The sequence below is a fragment of the Mesoplodon densirostris genome, chromosome 14 (genome assembly GCF_025265405.1).
Source record: "Mesoplodon densirostris isolate mMesDen1 chromosome 14, mMesDen1 primary haplotype, whole genome shotgun sequence".
NCBI classification, from domain to species: domain Eukaryota; kingdom Metazoa; phylum Chordata; class Mammalia; order Artiodactyla; family Ziphiidae; genus Mesoplodon; species Mesoplodon densirostris.
The window spans coordinates 57,057,800-57,075,017 of NC_082674.1; positions in this window are offsets into that span (position 1 = coordinate 57,057,800).

Here is a 17,218-nt window from a genome sequence, read left to right on the forward strand (position 1 = left end):
TGAGTCAAGTCCCAGTAATCAATGTGTAATCTGCCAATTGCATTGGATCAAGTTTCATAAAGGAAGGCAGTAAACATACAGATACCTGTTGCACAGTCCCCTAGAAACCAATCGTCTGTGTGGTGCTCTATGAAATTCTGTTTTGATTAGGTTGTTACATCTGGGACAGAACTGCAAATAGTGTTTGGCGGAGGAAAAATGTGGGCCTGTATAATGCTGAGATTAGAGTCTGTCCAATAATACAAGCATGTCAGCCGGGACGGGTCCTTGTATTTATAGAGGAAAAGCCACTGAGTGAGGATTCAGCACGCAGGTTTAAAGGAGGTAGTGTCAATTACTTTGGGATCTTTTGTAATAACCCTGGATAGACCACTGAGAATGTGTCATATTTAATCTCTTTCCTGCTTAAGTGGACAAAGAACTAGTAAATACAATTGGAAATCATCCTATTTGGGCAGAAGGCACAGAGGAGGAAGACGGGCAAAAATGACCTCCTGCTGCAGACCCTCTACACTTCTAATTTTTATGATTCTGTGATGTGAGAGTCTAATTAATACGGTGACTTCTCAGAGTAGTTCATGCTCTGTGCTTACGTAACTCTTTCAGATGGCAAATTATACGGCTTAAACTGCCATGCAGAAGGAGAAGGTAAGAAGTGAGGGAATAAAAGTAATGGGTTCTTAAATTAATGGTAGAGCAAAGGTATATTCTCAGTGGTGGACTGAGCTCTGATGTCTTAAGAATTTGTTATCCTACAGCAGAATGACTTCCCAATTAATTTGTTTCTCAATCAAAGACTGTGTAGTTGTGAAGGTATAAGAGAATGAAATTCAAAAGCCATGTGTGAAATAATCACACACTAAAAGGGGATTCACTAAATTTGATACCCATATACTATGAATGAGGCTCTTTGTAACAGGTTGGATTATCCCTCGGATTTACAGATCTAATAAGCATAATTGACAGATCCTGCATATGACCACAGGTGGGAACAGCTGGTAGGTACTTGCCAAGAGCAATACATTTCACCAGCTGCCAGTGGAGCTTGCCAAAGTGGGGTCACCATGGAGCAGCTGGTCTTGTGGATAGGAAGCTAAAAATCTGTCACTAGTACTTCCCAACTGTCACCTGCTAACTAATGTTCCAGTAGGTCCTAACTTAACAGGAGGGAGGAAGGTAGGAAAGTTCACACATTATTCCTGAGCACCTCGAGGTCCAGAAAATGTATTCAGCCACCAAGAGGGCTGTTACTCTCACTGTGATGTCCCTGCAGTGATCCCACCATCCACATCAATCGATTTTCTTAGCTGTGGCCTCTTTTACAAGGATGAACCATCCAGTTGCTAAAGAAACTCCAGAGGTTATGCTCTTGTCAAATATGAGAAATCTGGAGACCTCCAAAGTGATGATTTGCCTTTGTAGAGGTACTTGTGGTTCTTTGAAAGAAGTTGGATTTTCTAGGTTTAAATAATTAGCTTAAATCTCAGTGTCATATGGTGTAAGTGTAAGATCTATGTGTGCTGCAGGAAAACAGAAAATTACTTTACATAGCACACCCATTACACGTTTCACATCTCATCCTCCATACCACCCTCTCCTGCTTAAGGATTTCTCTCCTAAAACTTCTAATACAGTTATCCCATCCAAACTGGGTCAATCAGTGATTGAAATAAAACACAGAATTTGTATACTGTAATTAACAAGGTGTCTTGTTTTCTATTAATGACCAATACACATTATGAAGCACATTAAAAAACACATCCCTTGTTTCTTCTTGACTGAGATGGTGCTTCCTTTACTTCACAGAAATTTATATAAATCTTCCAATCTGATCTCTTTTATGAGGAATTACTTTGATAGGACATAAAACAAGAGTAGAGAGTTGGCAATCTCTCTATGCCAATGAGGCCATTGTATCAGAAGTTCATACAGTACTGACCTAACAATAATACTAATAGGTTGTATCCATTTTTAAGGTCACATCTCTATTTTTTGGCATATTCTGCTCCCTCTGCTTTGATTATCTACTGTGTTATCATGAAGCCAGATATCATGGAAAACTTCATTTCCCGCTAATCCTCCGTATTCAGGCAAGAGTTACATAAGGTTCCTCAAACACTGCAGTAGATGCTAGGAATTTTCCCTCATTATCCACGCTTCCCTCCCTCCTTTTCATAATAAAATCCCTTGAGTTTCAGCTGGCTGTCATGGCCCTCTTAGAAACTACATTTCCCAGGTTTCCTTGTAATTCCATGCTCTTAAGTTCAGCCAATGAGACGCGAGTGGAAGCGATGTGTACAACTTCTAGGTCATGTCCTTCAAAGAGGAAATGACTATGTTCCATCTCTCTTCCTCCTTTCCTGTGGGCTGGAACATGACCCTCATGCTGGCGACTGTTGGCAAGTGGCAAACAAAGAAGGAAGGAACCTGAAATCCAGCTGACCTCATGGAGCAGAGCTGTCTACTGGCTCCAGACTGCCCACCTACATCTGGACAGAGAAATAAATACACTGCTATCTTGTTTGAGTCACTATATTTCTGTCTCTTTATTACGACAGCTTAGCTCGATGCCCTAACTAACATATACCTTCCTCTTTCCAGTCTCTGTATCTTTGTTTCCGTTATTGTCTCTTCCTGGAATGTCCTTAACTATCTAGTGACTATCTAGGGACAGATCATATAATCCTCCCTCTGACTCCCCTATATGAATGCAGAAGTTTTCATAGTTTCTTATTAAATTCCTATCACAGTGGATTCTGGAGAGTTTGCTGTGCCATGTCTTTCCAATTAGGCCATTAAGTTTCTCAAGACGAAGGGAGATGCCCTTCTAGAACCTGGGTCCTCAAAGCATATTGGTTGAAAGAATAACTACTATAGCAATAATAAAAACAATAGCAAATAACAGTAATGATGATGATGATGATAAGTTGCTGTAGTCATTTTTAAGTTGTACACTTCATAGATTTCATAGGCTGCTTTTAAATAACTTTAAAAGTCAATGTGCTTCCCACTTCTGGGTATAGGTACAAAGGAAATAAAATAAGTATCTTGAAGAGATATCTGCATTTCCATGTTTGTTTCAGCATTAGTCACAATAGCAAAGATATGGAAACAATCTAGGTATCCATCAGCAGATAGATGTATCAAGAAATGTGACACACACACACACACACACACACACAGAGGAATATTCTTTAGCCTTAAAAAAGAAGGAAATCCTGTCATTTGCAATAACATGAATGAATCTGGAACACATTAAGCTAAGTGAAATAAGCCAGATATAGAAAGACAAATACTGCATGATCTCACTTACGTGTAGAATCTAAAAAAAATCAAACTCATAGAAGCAGAGAGTGGAATGTTGGTTACCAGGGCCTTAGGGGTGGGACAGATGTTGGTCAAAGGGTACAAAGTTTTAGGTATGCAGGATGAATAAGTTCTGGAGATCTAATGTACAGCCTGGTGACTGTAGTTAGTACCGTAGGTACTCTTGAAATTTGCTAAGAGCGTAGGTCTTAACTGTTCTCAGTAAAAAGAATGATGACTGTGAGGTTGTAGATATGTCAATTAGCTTGGTTGTGGTAAGCATTTCACAATGTTTATGTATATCAAACATTACATTATATACCTTAAATATATACAATTTTTATTTGTCAATTATACCTCAATAGAGCTGGAGAAAAAGTCAATGTGTTAATTATCATTTAGAATACTTTAGGGAAGTTCCATAACTTTTTATGCTAATTTGTAAAATGAAGCAGTTTGGTTAAATTAGGGGCTACAGACTGGCAGCTACAGATGAATTCTGGTTTTTTGGGTTGTTTGCTTATTTTGGGGTCCATATTTTGGTTCTCAGTAGAGTTTGGTGATGTATAGAAAAGTACTCCCCTGGATGTCATTTCAAAGTGTCTCAGGTTAGCTGTCGTATGCTTAGGCTCTTCTCTTGCATAATGATTACTATCCAGTAGGTCCTCTTGAGAGGCTTATGGTTTTACTAATGATGGTCCACATGCTGAAATGGCAGTGGACTTGGGATTTCAGAGAAACCGTGAAAATAGAGGGAGAGCTGTGAAACAGAGTGCTTTGAATAGATTATGGCAATCTGTATAGGAAGTCTGCCACGTCTGAATGGATGGACAGGTTCTGACTCTCGGGTATTCAGAAATGGAAGCTCTTGTCTAAGGCTTATTGATGTGCTCATTCCTATAGCACTTTTCCTTGGCATGGCAGGCAGTACAGGGGTAGATATGGCCATGCAGAATTTGAAAGTATTTTTCAGAGCTGGAATGTGACACAGAACTGTAGTTAGAGGTCTAGTACTGGGGAGCCTTAGAGATAAACTTGTTAATAAGCAGAATGATGGCAGTTGAAGTGATGGAACAGCAACACCAAGCAAAGGAAGAACCACTAATAAGGTGTCCTTCCCACATGAATGAGGCTATGACTATAGGAGGTAACGGTGTCACTGAAGTTAGAGATAGTTATAAGCAGTCATCTTTAGGGCTTCTAGGCTAATTCATGTTCTGGAAGCAGATGTTAAAAGTGACTGGTGAAATTCAGGGCACATGATGAATCTGATCAACACTCTGAGACTTGAATGAACTGCACTGGGCAGCTGGGGTATTACAGTGGGGTGCTGGTCTCTCCTACTGGGAAATAGAGTCACTTTGGAACAATGAATATCCCCTGGGAGTTCTGGAACTTAGTCAGACATTGATGAGAACAGACATCTGTCTGCTGCTTATCCAAGTTCGGCTTAGCTCTGGCTGTTGTGTGTTGGCGCTAACAATTTGGTCAGAGATGTCTCTGTTGGTGTGGCCTCTGCCAACGTGTTTCAGAGCTTCTCCCCTCTGGTTCTGCTGTCTAAAGTATATATAAGGTAGAAGCAGAGATAATGGAAGTGATACCATTTCAAGTGCATGCTCAAGTGCATGTGGGCTTAGCTTCTAATTTTGACTCAGCTACTCTTGGCTGTAGAGTGAAGCTTATCTTCTCAGCTGAGTTAGCTTCTGTGGATCAGTGACTTTTGTTGATTCAAGCAAAATTAACTATTTGTAAATGACAAATCATGTCAATGATTTTGGATAGAAGCCTAAATCTTAGGGAAATAGGTAGAGAGCTGAGTTGTCTGTGTCAAAATCTTCCAGTGAAATAAGAGCTCATAGTAGTGTTGGAGCTCTCAGGGATGTAAAATTGAGTTGGAGGAGGTTTGGGGTAGACCTAGACCCTCAAGGATGAGGATGTCCTTGCAATAGCTTCAGATTGGACATATCCCTGAGAAGACTGGTAATTGGTGCAAAGGCACAGTAGGCCTGATGGACTCCAAGCATCCCTTTAATCATACTCAGGGATTCCAATTCCAAATCTCTACATTCCTTGCCTTAGCCTGGAGACTCTATGGCTGTACAAAGTCCCTGATCCAAGATGTCAAACCCAGCTTTTTGTTTGACACGTTCCATTCAGGACTTTCTGAATGGTGGATGAGGGCAAACCCTGAGCTGTTGAGTAAGGTAGGAGATCACAAATTAGGATGCTGCAGATTAGAGGTCCTCTTTGACTATGTTTAGTAGCATAGAAAGCCAACAGGAATTTCCTGGCCCATAAAACAACTTCTAATGGCCCAAGACACATCTAGAATACAGGCTCCCATCTGCCTTCCCTTAAAAAAAAATCAGAATGAGTTTGTATTTAGCCTGACTGTTAAGCTTCATTGTAAAAGGAGGCTCTGTGAAATTTGTCCAGGAGCCTGGGATTCATCGGGAGTGAGAAGTCATCCCGAATAGTGAGTGCACTGGAACCTACTGAGGCCGAGGGACAGCTTCCTGTTCTACAGGACAGATGCAGAAGCCCACGCAATAGAGCTGGAGGGCCTAAAGAACTCCTGGAAAATATTTCCTCAAGCCAAAAGGCCTTGGCTTTGGACTCAGACAGCCACTTTCCTGCTTGGCAAGAAAAGGAGAACCCCCAGAAATCAGGCCTGTGGTTATCTGGAAAATAATTGCTAACATTTTCCGTCCATCAGGCAGTAGTCTATGTGTTTTGTATGTACTATTTCATAAAATTCTCACCCATCTTATGAAGTGGGTGCTATTTTTATTATTATTTAAATTCTATTTTATAAGTAAGAAAACTGAAGTAGAGGGGGTTAAAAAAACTGTCCAGGAGCACACAGATAGTGAGAAATAGAGATAGGATTTAAATGCAAGAAGTTTATGTGTAATTTAAAAAATACAACAAGGTAGTGATTATAACAAAAAAAGAAGCAGACTCACAGATATAAAGGGAGAACTAGTAGCTACCAGTGGGGAGGGAAGAAAGGGCATTATAGGCATAAGGGATTAAGAGGTACAAACTGTCAAGTATAAATTAAGCTACAAGGATATATTGTATAACACAAGGAATATAGCAAATATTTTATAATGACTATAAATGGAGTATAACCTTTAAAAATTGTGAATCACTGTATTATATACCTACAACTTATGTAATATTGTACAGCAACTGTACTTCAATTTTTTTTAAAGGCAGGAAGTTTGACTCCAGAGCATGAGCTTTAATTTCTGCACTGCAACTGCCTGGGTCCATTTTCCCTCTCTGGCATCCAGATTGGGTTTATTGGAACAACTAGGAGATATGCTAGGGGGTAAGCCAGATCACAGGGTGCGCTTCAAGGATGATACACAACTTTATAATTTCCTAGGACCTTGGTTGTCTGGTCTTGGAAGTAGTAAAGGAAGGCATGAAGGCACATACAGATTGTGGGGCCCTCTGTGAATCACTTCCTATAATTGTCCTCTTGGCCTATTTTCTTACTTTCTCTTAAATTGCCTTCTATCTCATTTCTTGGGTGGGATGAAGTGGGTCAAACCAATAGGAGCATGACCTTCCTAACTAGACTCCCTCCCTCTTCCTCCCCACACACTCCATCCCCATGTGACCCCTGCCTTCAAAATCGGATGAGATCATCCTACTCCTTAAGACATGTCCGTGGACTTCAAACCTTTATATTTCACACTCCTTGACTTGGCATACCATGCCCTCCATGACTAGAACCCACTGACCTCTCTAGGTCCATGTACCATGGTTCCCCTCTTCCTCTCCCACCCCACACCCACCTTCATCCTTATACTGTAACCAAACCTAAGTGCTGTCAGCATAGCATGGTGCTCCACATCTCCATGAAGCAGCACATGTCTCTCCTTCTGCTTGCAACTTGCACACACACACTTCCACCACTCCCACCCCCAACATCTTTTATGAAGCTATTACTCATATTTTAATATCAAATCCAATATTATCTCATCTCTTGCTGTAAAGCCTTAAGGACTGACTGGTGCCTCTGCCCATCCCCCAGAGAGCACCCTATGAAGAGGACAAGCTCTGGGATTAGACCTGAGGTGTCATACCCTGATTAGGAAATATATAAGCATTACGGACTTGGATGGAAAAAAGATTATCTAAGTCTCAATGTCCTCATCAGTAAGATGGGTCTACTAAGATTTTCCACATTGAGTCCTTGGGAAGGGTAAACGTTGTAGAACATGAAAAGCACTTGGCCCAGTGCCAAGTGCAGAGTAAACAGCAGAGAAGTGATGGCTGTTATCAGTGTTCCAGTTATCATCCTATTCATCTCACTGTTGGGTAACTGTCAATCCATGTGCATGTCTTTTTTCTAGATGTACACTTCTTGAGGATACTGTCTGTGTAATTAGATTTTATATCCCAGCACCTGGCACAGTGCCTGTCATGTAACAGGTGCTCAATAAACACTTATTGGATGAATTATAACTCAATTATCTGCCATCTGCTTTGTCCAAAGCCACATATTAGCAGGATCTAGCCTACTGCTCCCCTATTCCATCCTTCCATCTGCCTTTGTGTTTAGGGAAAGGGGAATTTATCTTGCCTCTCCTCATAGAGTCAGTTCACACAGGTCCTGCCACTCTGTTCTCACTGCCTCCCAATGGTCCCAGCCAGGTTACCTTGGGTTTCAGTGAATCTGACTGCTGGGTATCCCCTGGAAATGCAGGACTACTGCTTTCCCTCAAAGTGATGCTGCTGGCACCCTGATAACCTCAAAGCAGGTGTGATGTGTGGAAGCCACAATTCTCCTTCTGGTCCCACCCCAGTAGTGAGCACTTCCTACCCACTAACTCCTCTCACTGTCACTAACACGGTCCATTGTAAGAAACATATTGTCAATAAGGGGAAGAGGATAACAAAGGGAGCTTATTTTGTGGCATGTGGGGCAACAATAAACATCACTACTTCTGAAGTTAATCGACTCTTTTTCCATGGCTGGCCATTTCTCTTAGGAACCAGCTGGCTGACACACTGCCCAGGTGAGGCTGCTCAACTTTCTATCCATCTTTTCACACTTCTTCAAGACCCAAGTGTCCCACTCTCTTTCTCCTGTTCTCTTCAGAGACTATTCTCCAGTTTCTACTCCTGAACAGTCCTTCCTAACTAAAAGGGCTATCGACATGTTTCCTAAATTCAAGAGCAGTCTTTGCTCAAAATCCCATCTCTAGTAACGCAAACAATCAGGAGAAGCCTTTGAATTACATTTTTTCTTTAAAGGCTTTGAATATCTTAGAACAAATGTTGAATAATCTCTCTAAATGAAAGGGGAAAGAAAAATGCATTTTATCTTTGTGCAGAGCAAACTCCAGGGTCAAATCATTCTTTCCTTTTCTTTCAGTTCCCTCCCCTCCCCTCTCCTTCCCTTCCCTCCCCTCCCCTCCCTTCCCCTCCCCTCCCCTCCCCTCCCCTTCCTCCCCTTCCCTTCCCTTCCCTTCCCTCCCCTCCCCTCCCTTTCCCTCCTCTTCCCTTCCCTTCCCTTCCCTCCCCTCCCCTCCCCTCCCCTCCCCTCCCCTTCCCTTCCCTTCCCTCCCCTCCCCTCCCTTTCCCTCCTCTTCCCTTCCCTTCCCTTCCCTTCCCTTTCTTTCCCTTCCCTCCCCTCCCCTTCCCTTCCCTTCCCTCCCCTCCCCTCCCCTCCCTTTCCCTCCTCTTCCCTTCCCTTCCCTTTCTTTCCCTTCCCTCCCCTTTCTTTTCCTTCCCTCCCCTCCCCTTCTCTTCCCTTCCCCATGTCTTCTAAGCCATAGAATCTACAATAAGCAGTGTAGAGATGAAGGAATGAAAATGGGTCCACTTCAACTGGCCCCTTCTACTCCTCAGTATATGTGGGTTGGTCCTATGACCTAAGAAGCCCCAAGTAGTCAATATTTCTGGGATGAGCAAAGAACAATTCCCTTTTCTTTGGACCTTCCCTGCTCACCTGCCATCCTCTGTCTCTTTGGCTCCTTCTAGAGCTTTTTTTCCTTTCTCCCTTCCCTTTTTTTCAGGGTTTGTCCTTCTTCTCCTAGGTTTCAGCCATTCCATTTTATTTGGGTGATGGTTGATGGGGGAACTATTCAGATCCTGCAGTTGGAGCATTCACAAGACAATCAGACATGTCATCCTGACAAATGATCTTCTACTGGAAGAGTGTCTGAATAATCAACATGGTTCTTCAAGTGAGGACTGATCAAACTCCCTCTTCTGTTGCGCTGAGTGTGGTATATGACATTCCCTGGAGGTGAGGCATTCACAGGACAGGAATAAATCAAATCCCAGATTTCCTCAGCAGGAAAGCCAGAGAACTTCTTTCCCTTCTCTCCTCCTGATGACTCTCCCTTGATAGACCTGGGTCAGGTCAAATGTCTGGACTGTGCTCCAGGCAAAATACCCAATGGGATACTAAGGCTTTGAGAGAGGACTTGGAAGCCAAACTTTCCATTAGTCTTGCTGTTACCGTTCTTAGGACTGCTGTTGAAAGAAGGTGACAATATGGTCCCAACCTAGAGAAGGAGATCAGCTGGAAGGAATTTATTTTTGGCTATTGTACAATTTAACATGTTACAAAAATAATAATAACAGCTAAAGGAATTTCCTCACTGAAAAGTGATTTTTAAAAAATCCAAGACTTTCCAAGGGCTGATGATGAGCTGGAGAGGGGAGCATGACTGAGCTGAATCTTCAGAGAGTTGCCTAGTGCCGAAGCAAATGCTCTGGAGGGCTGTGCTCTGTATGGTAGATTAAGTACAGTGCAAACTCAGTAATCTGAACAGCCTTTATTTGAACTGTCCCATTATTCAAATGACTCCCTGAAGCCAATTTCCTTTACCTTGTATGCTCTGACATGCTGAAATTGAAAATTTCACTCACTGTTCCTTGTTTTTTTAAATCTTCAAACTTTATTAGTCAAACTGAACACTTCTGAGCTCTGATGTTTTTGGATAATTGAGATCCCCATATAATTTTGAATCTAACACCTGACGATAGCCCTGCTTAGAGGTTCTCCATCAGGTGGAAAATAGACAGGAAATAGGACATGACCAGCAAGCAGGACTGCATGAAGACAGTGAATTTCCACCCCTTCAGTCTCATGCATGATTACAGACAATCAGTAAGTCCTCTATTTATTGAACTTACTCATATAAGCATGTGTATGTGAACAAATATCGTCTAGAGGTTAGTGGTCATGTGCGTTGAAACTCTAGCTGCTGCACCTACTGTGTGACCTTAAGCAAGTTATTTAATCTCCTCAAGCTTCAAGTTCCCCATCTGTAAATTAAAAAATAAAAATAACCTCATCCATGTCATTGAGTTGACTGAATAACTGAAATACGGTGGATGCTTGAAAAACACAGGTTAACTGCAAGGGTCCAATTTTTTGTGGATATTTTTTTCAATAGTAAATACTACAGTCCTACATGATCTGTGGTTGGTTGATTCCATGGATGTGGCAGAGCCTTGGATGCCAAGGAACCAGGTATACACAGAGGGCCCAGTATAAGTTATACGAGTATTTTCAACAATGCAAAGTGTCAGCCCCCCCATCCCCCTCGTTGTTCAAGGACCAACAGTACACATACTTAGCAAGAGCTGGGAACCTAGTAAGTGCTTAGTAAGCATGAGCTATTATTACTAAATTCCAAGAAAAATTCAAATAAGCATAAAATCTTGGCACTGCCATCAAAAGGTTTGCAAGCTATTTGGAAAGTCACTAAATAACACAACCAAACAACAACAAAACACAAAGACCTACACACATGCACATCCACAAAACAGAACACAGATATGTGATCCATGTATCATAAAGCCTTATAGCCCACGTTCAAATCCTGGCTCTGGCACTTTCTAGTTGTATGAACTTGGAAAAGTTATTTAACATCTCAGTATCTCAGTGCTCTCATATACTATAATAGTATCTATGTCACAGAGTTTTGGGGTTGATTAAGTAAATTAATAAACATATAATTATTATATATTATATAATTAATATAGAATAATCAATAATATAATAATTAATATGTATAATAATTGTATAACGTGCTTGGAACAGTGCCCGGCATGTAAAGAGTGTCAGCATTAATATACAGGAGTATTACTTGTTCAGAAAGCACATATATATGTATACGAGAGGAAAAAAGAGGTATCGGGTGATCAGAAATACAGCATGATCCAGAGGGTGAATCACATTTGCATGGGAAGGAAAAAGAACATTCTAAAATTGGAAAGACATACGATTTCTTCAGCTGATGTTGAATAAACTCTCACCTTTACCGCTATCACAGGGAAGGGACATTTCCTCTCAACAAAAGCCAGTGCTATGGCAACGCCATTTCCCATCTGAGCTCTCTAGTAACTGATGTTTTCACCTCATTTGTAAGTAAATTAAGAAGTCCAGGGGTGTCCATGACTTTTGTAAATTAAGTGAATGTAGACTACTCTCCTCTGTGAAAATGTCCTCCACATGAAGCTCTGAGGACCTGTCTTTCCCGCCTCACGTCTGATGGCTTCTGCTCAGTCTCCTTCCCTGGCTGCTTAGACTGAATCTGCCCCTGAATGGTGGTGGCACCTGTGGGTCTGGTTTTCTCTCTCTCTTAGCTCCATGTTTTTGTTTTCTATGAATAAATGCATTCATTTTCATGACTCTACTGCCATCAGATGTAGAAATCTCCTACCACTAATGTTTTCAGCCTTAATATCACTCTACACTTCCAAACTCATCTGATTATCCCGAAGGCAGTAAAACTACAACCAAAGCTGAAATTACCATGGAAAACTAACACCTCTTCTTCCTTCTACCTGTTCAATAATTCTTCTTTTCCTCAAGATCAGTAACATCATCACTATCTACCTGTCTCTTTACTAGAATTCTGACACTTCCATTCCTACACCCATGTATTCAATCACTGAGTCCTGCCCATCAGCCTGAGAAACTTTCCCCAAACTCACTCTCTCTTTTCCCCTTTTGCTGGCACTGCCTCAGCTGTTCTCTACTTGGCTTAGAAGCTATGCCTTCTACAAATCTCACCCCACTGTCTTCCCTTTTTACACAGCTGCCAGTTTTAGCTTCTTGGAAAGAAAATCTGTAATTGTCACTCCTTTGCTCAAACACTTATTTTAGTTCCCTATTGCTTGGGGATTAAGTCCAGTTACCTCTGGTCTGTCCTCCTTGTCCAGACTGGTCCCTTGGGCCAATTATAATAGAAATTGGCACCAGGATGGAGCAACCCTTTGCTTTAATAGAAACCTATACTTTTCAACTTCTTGTTCCAAACAATGTCATAAATTATGAATGACCATAGTACAGGACATAAAAAGACAAATGACACTGTTTGTTGTGTGAAAAACATAGACCATGAAGTATGCAATGTATAACGTGGTTTATCTGAATGGACTCTTTATGTGTTGTTGTTTACCCTTCCCTTTGCGTTGGCTTAAGTTGAAAGGGGGGATTTACTAACTGACCTAAATGAATAGTCCAAGAGGTGAAGGAGACTGTAGGCAGAGCAGTTGAGGTCTTAGACTTTGTCTCCAACTCTGGGCTCTGTTTGCATATGCTTCGTTTCAGTCTCAGACAGGTTTTCTCTGTGTGGCTCCATGATGACCTCTGGTAGCCCTGAGCCTGTATCATTTATGTAGCTCATGATCCCATAGACACAAAGAGAATCTTTCTAATTGGCTGGGCCTGGGTCGCAAATCTACCACCTTGAGTTGAAGTTCTAAGTCCACTCCTACTCAAACCAAGTGGACTGAGCAGGAATTTTTTTTTTTTTTGGAGTGGGTGTGGAAGCTGGGAGGGAGGAATATAATTTTCCAGTGAAACAGACAAACTCTATATGCCCACCATGCCTCTAAACACAAATACATTTTTTCTTCATCTATTATGATGAAATACCTACATGAGAAACTTCCAGGTATTCTAGCACCAAGAGTGCACCTCATATAAATGAGAAATATTAAAGACAGCCAGGTCCTGACCCAATGAACAAAGGTGGCAGAAAATTTTCCAAAAATGGCATTCTGGTAAGAACCGCAACAAAGCGCTACAACTTTGAACCTGAATTTGATTCTCTTCTTTCCTAATTTCAGTGTGTTTAAATCCTTGGGATCATGGCCCCAGAATTTTCCCACAGATTTAGCAATAATGGGCCCAGACCTCTTAAGGCAGTTATGCTTGAAGGAATTCTGTTCCGGAGCCACTTTTAAGTTCTCTAACATATGTCAGACCATAGGAACAAACTGGGGGTTCAGAAAGTAAGAACCCTATAAAAAAGATTTTCTTCTTTGGTTTTCATTTAGCTTATCAGGTCTTCAGAGATTCTAGAAACCCCAGAGGGGCCACCCACCCCATCTGTGGGAGTTAGAGAGCAGAGGTAATGCAGAGATTGTCTACTATGTAAATTGATGAGAATGGGGTGAATCTCCCATAGACAAATAGTCAGATCCAATGATGTTAAACTGAGAAGTGACGAGGGAGTAGGAATGATCATTTGTAAAGAGAAAAGCGTTGAAAGGCCCTTTTGCCTGACAAACATAAATACCCTGAAGAATAGAAAACTGTGCGTGGATGTGGGGCTTGCTTAATGTGAATCCTACATCAGACGTTTGTAAGTGATATAAAACTGTGATGTGCTGTAAAATTTATATCGTTCCCCCAAATGATCTACTGGTAGAAAATATATATTTTGCAGAAAATGTTAAAGCTGTCATAAAACCTCATTGCTACAGATACAGTAAGTGTTTTGGAAGTACACACCAAAGCAGGGATTTGTAATCATTTCAGGGCAGTTCATAAAGAAAGCACATTGTGTTTCAACATCTGAGAAAGGACAAATATTCCCTTCTTCCCAAGGCCTGTTTTATTTTATTTTGCATACTTAAAAAAGAGAAAAGCAGAGGCAAGCAAACAGTCTAAATATTTCAATGAAAGCTGTTGGGCTTCCCTGGTGACACAGTGTTTAAGAATCCGTCTGCCAATGCAGGGGACACGGGTTCGAGCCCTGGTCTAGGAGGATCCCACATGTCACAGAGCAACTAAACCCGTGCGCCACAACTACTGAGCCTGCGCTCTAGAGTCCGTGAGCCACAACTAATGAAGCCTGTGCATCTAGAGCCCGTGCTCTGCAACAAGAGAAGCCACCGCAACGAGAAGCCTGCACACTGCAACGAAGAGTAGCCCCTGCTCACCGCAACTAGAGAAAGTCCGCACGCAGCAAAGAAAACCCAACACAGCCAAAAATAAAAATAAACAAAATAAATACATTTATAAGAAAAAATAAATAAATAAATGCAAGCTTTTCCTTATATGCCCGGGTTGCTAGAAAGGTGAGAGCCAATGATACTTTCTTTCCCAAGTTCACGTAAGAGTTGTTGACTCTGTTTAATAATAGTAGATCTTGTTCAGGCTGAACAAACTGGTCCCTGGGGTGGGGTGGGGGGAAGCAGCAATAAATCAATACTCCAGATGTAATCTTGGTGTCTAGAATGCAGAGAGAGATTTGGGTGCATAATGGTGCTGGTTTGTCTATTGTCATTCAGACACAAGCTGCCTCAGAAAGGGGCTTGTGGGAACCTGATAAGACGTGGTCAAATGTGGGTTATAAATCACAGAGAGGCAAGATTCTGCTGATTTCATACACCCGCACTTTCTGGGGTGAAAAAAAAAGTGATAGATCTGCAATTTACTGCTTATCACATCTGCTAGAAGTTTTATAATACAAAAGCCTGACCTTCAGTGAATAAATGCCCTGGTTGACTTCCTGCTTCTGTTTAGGAAATATGGTACCCCAGCAACCAAGAGCTGGAAGCCCTCTGATGACCTATTTAACAAGCCCATCTTTGATGGTGAGCCATGCAGAAGTGAGTTTTACTCACAAGCATCTCCTCCTAGAACACAAAGTGGATGGTACTTGTTGAGAAAGAAGCTGTATATTTAACTCTAGGGGAACAAATGGATCCAAGGGATTATATGGAGTCCACACTTGTTCAGCACTTGTTAACGTTTTGCAGATCACTGGACCACAATGTCTTCTCAAAGAACAGGGGAGGGAGGAGGCAGAAGCAAGGGGAACAGAGAGGTGAGAAACCAAGGAAGTTGCTGCAGCCCAGGGAAGGCAGCGCAACCTCGCCAGGCAAAGAAAGAACCACCTGGCGAAGAGGAGCAAAAATTACCATGCGTTACCCTAAGAGTTGGGATATTTCTGTCTCATATTTCTTCCAGGGAAAAGTTTGAAAACACTGACTGTTTTTACTGCAGCACTTTCAAAATTAATATATATGTAATCCTAGCCTCAATAGAGGATGGTTCATCTCTAGTTAAAAGTGCATAGGAAAACAATATATCCTTGTAATTTTCATATATGTAGAGCAAGTCAGTACTCCCAAAGTCTTCACATTCTCTCCTTGCTCCCTGATGGAGTGAATCTGCATTTTCCTTAACATACTCTTCCCTGAGTTAAATATGTTTTGAGTGGATCTGAGTTTTAAAAGAAGTCACTTCATGTTTAAAAATTGTTTGTTAGCTAAAAGAAGATACCAGAGAAAGTCTTTTCAAGCTTGCATTTGTGATTTCAAACTGAGTTTATAAAATATGTCAATTGTTTTATACTTGTACAAATGAAAAATCCATTCATTCTTTCAATGCATATTGATTAGTTAGTTATTAGGTAGCAGGTACTCTCATAGATGCTGGCAATTAGCAGTGAACTAGATAACAGCAATCCCTGCCTTCGTGGAGCCTACAATTTAGTAGGAGGATATGAACAATAACAACTAAGTAACTACAATATGTATTCTGTTGAGACAATAAATGCTATGGAGAAAATAAGCAGGGAAGGGTCTAGAGAGTGCTGGACTGAGTATGGGGGATGGGAGGAGTATATAAATTATTTAAATTTGAAATATTCCCCAGTGGTCAATAGTTCTAAATTTCTCTCTCACACCTTTTAGCCATGGTAACAACTAGAACTGGAAGTGATCCATTTGTATCTCATCTCTTTGTTGCACTCTTTTCTACCTGAGAGTGGACAGAGCTGCAGAATGGCCAACAGTATGACGTTGAGTGACCAGGTCAGCCTATTTCACTACCCATTACAGCACCTCTTAAAAACAAAACTGATAAGTGGGCATAGATGAAAATATTGTACTACCATGTGCACATCAGTTACTAAGACTCTCAAAGGATACAAGACACTCCTACTCTCATTTCTGTACAATAGTTCTTTTTTTTTTCTCTTAGCAAAAGCAGCAAGATTTAGGTTCTAGTCTTAATTCCATCAAACTGGGCTTTCTTACTGTCTTCCTGTATCTGAGGAAGCCTTAGATGATGCTTCTTGGCATGGAGTATTTTGAAAGATTATTTGCGAGACTACTTGGCAGGTTCTTGTTGACCACATATATTTTTTACTCAATTCTCTGGAAGAAATTGTAGCAGGTGGTATCACTTGTGATGTTTTGGCTGAAGTAACAAAAGCCAGCTCCCAGTGGCTTATGCAACAATGATTCTCAAGGACTCACAGAACTGAGAGTCCAAAATCGGGTGGAGTATCAAGTGACAGGCCTACCACCTTCTTTTCCCTCCACTCTTTCAGCTCTACTCTGCTTCCTGTGCTGCTCGTCTTGTCTTGTGGTCTCAAGATGACTGTGGTCATCAAGGGCTAAGGTGGGGAAAGGAGTGGAGGGGGGAAGAGAAAGAGAGACAGAGAGAGAGACAGATGAGAGAGAGAGAGAGAGAGAGAGAGAGAGAGAGAGAGAGAGAGAGAGAGACTTGGATTTCTCTCAAGAGTCCAGAATTTTTTCCTTCAGAACTTCTGGAAGAAACATCCATTTGTTTTACTGGCCAATATTGCCTTAACTCAGCCCATCCCTAAGTCAGTTGCAAGCAAAA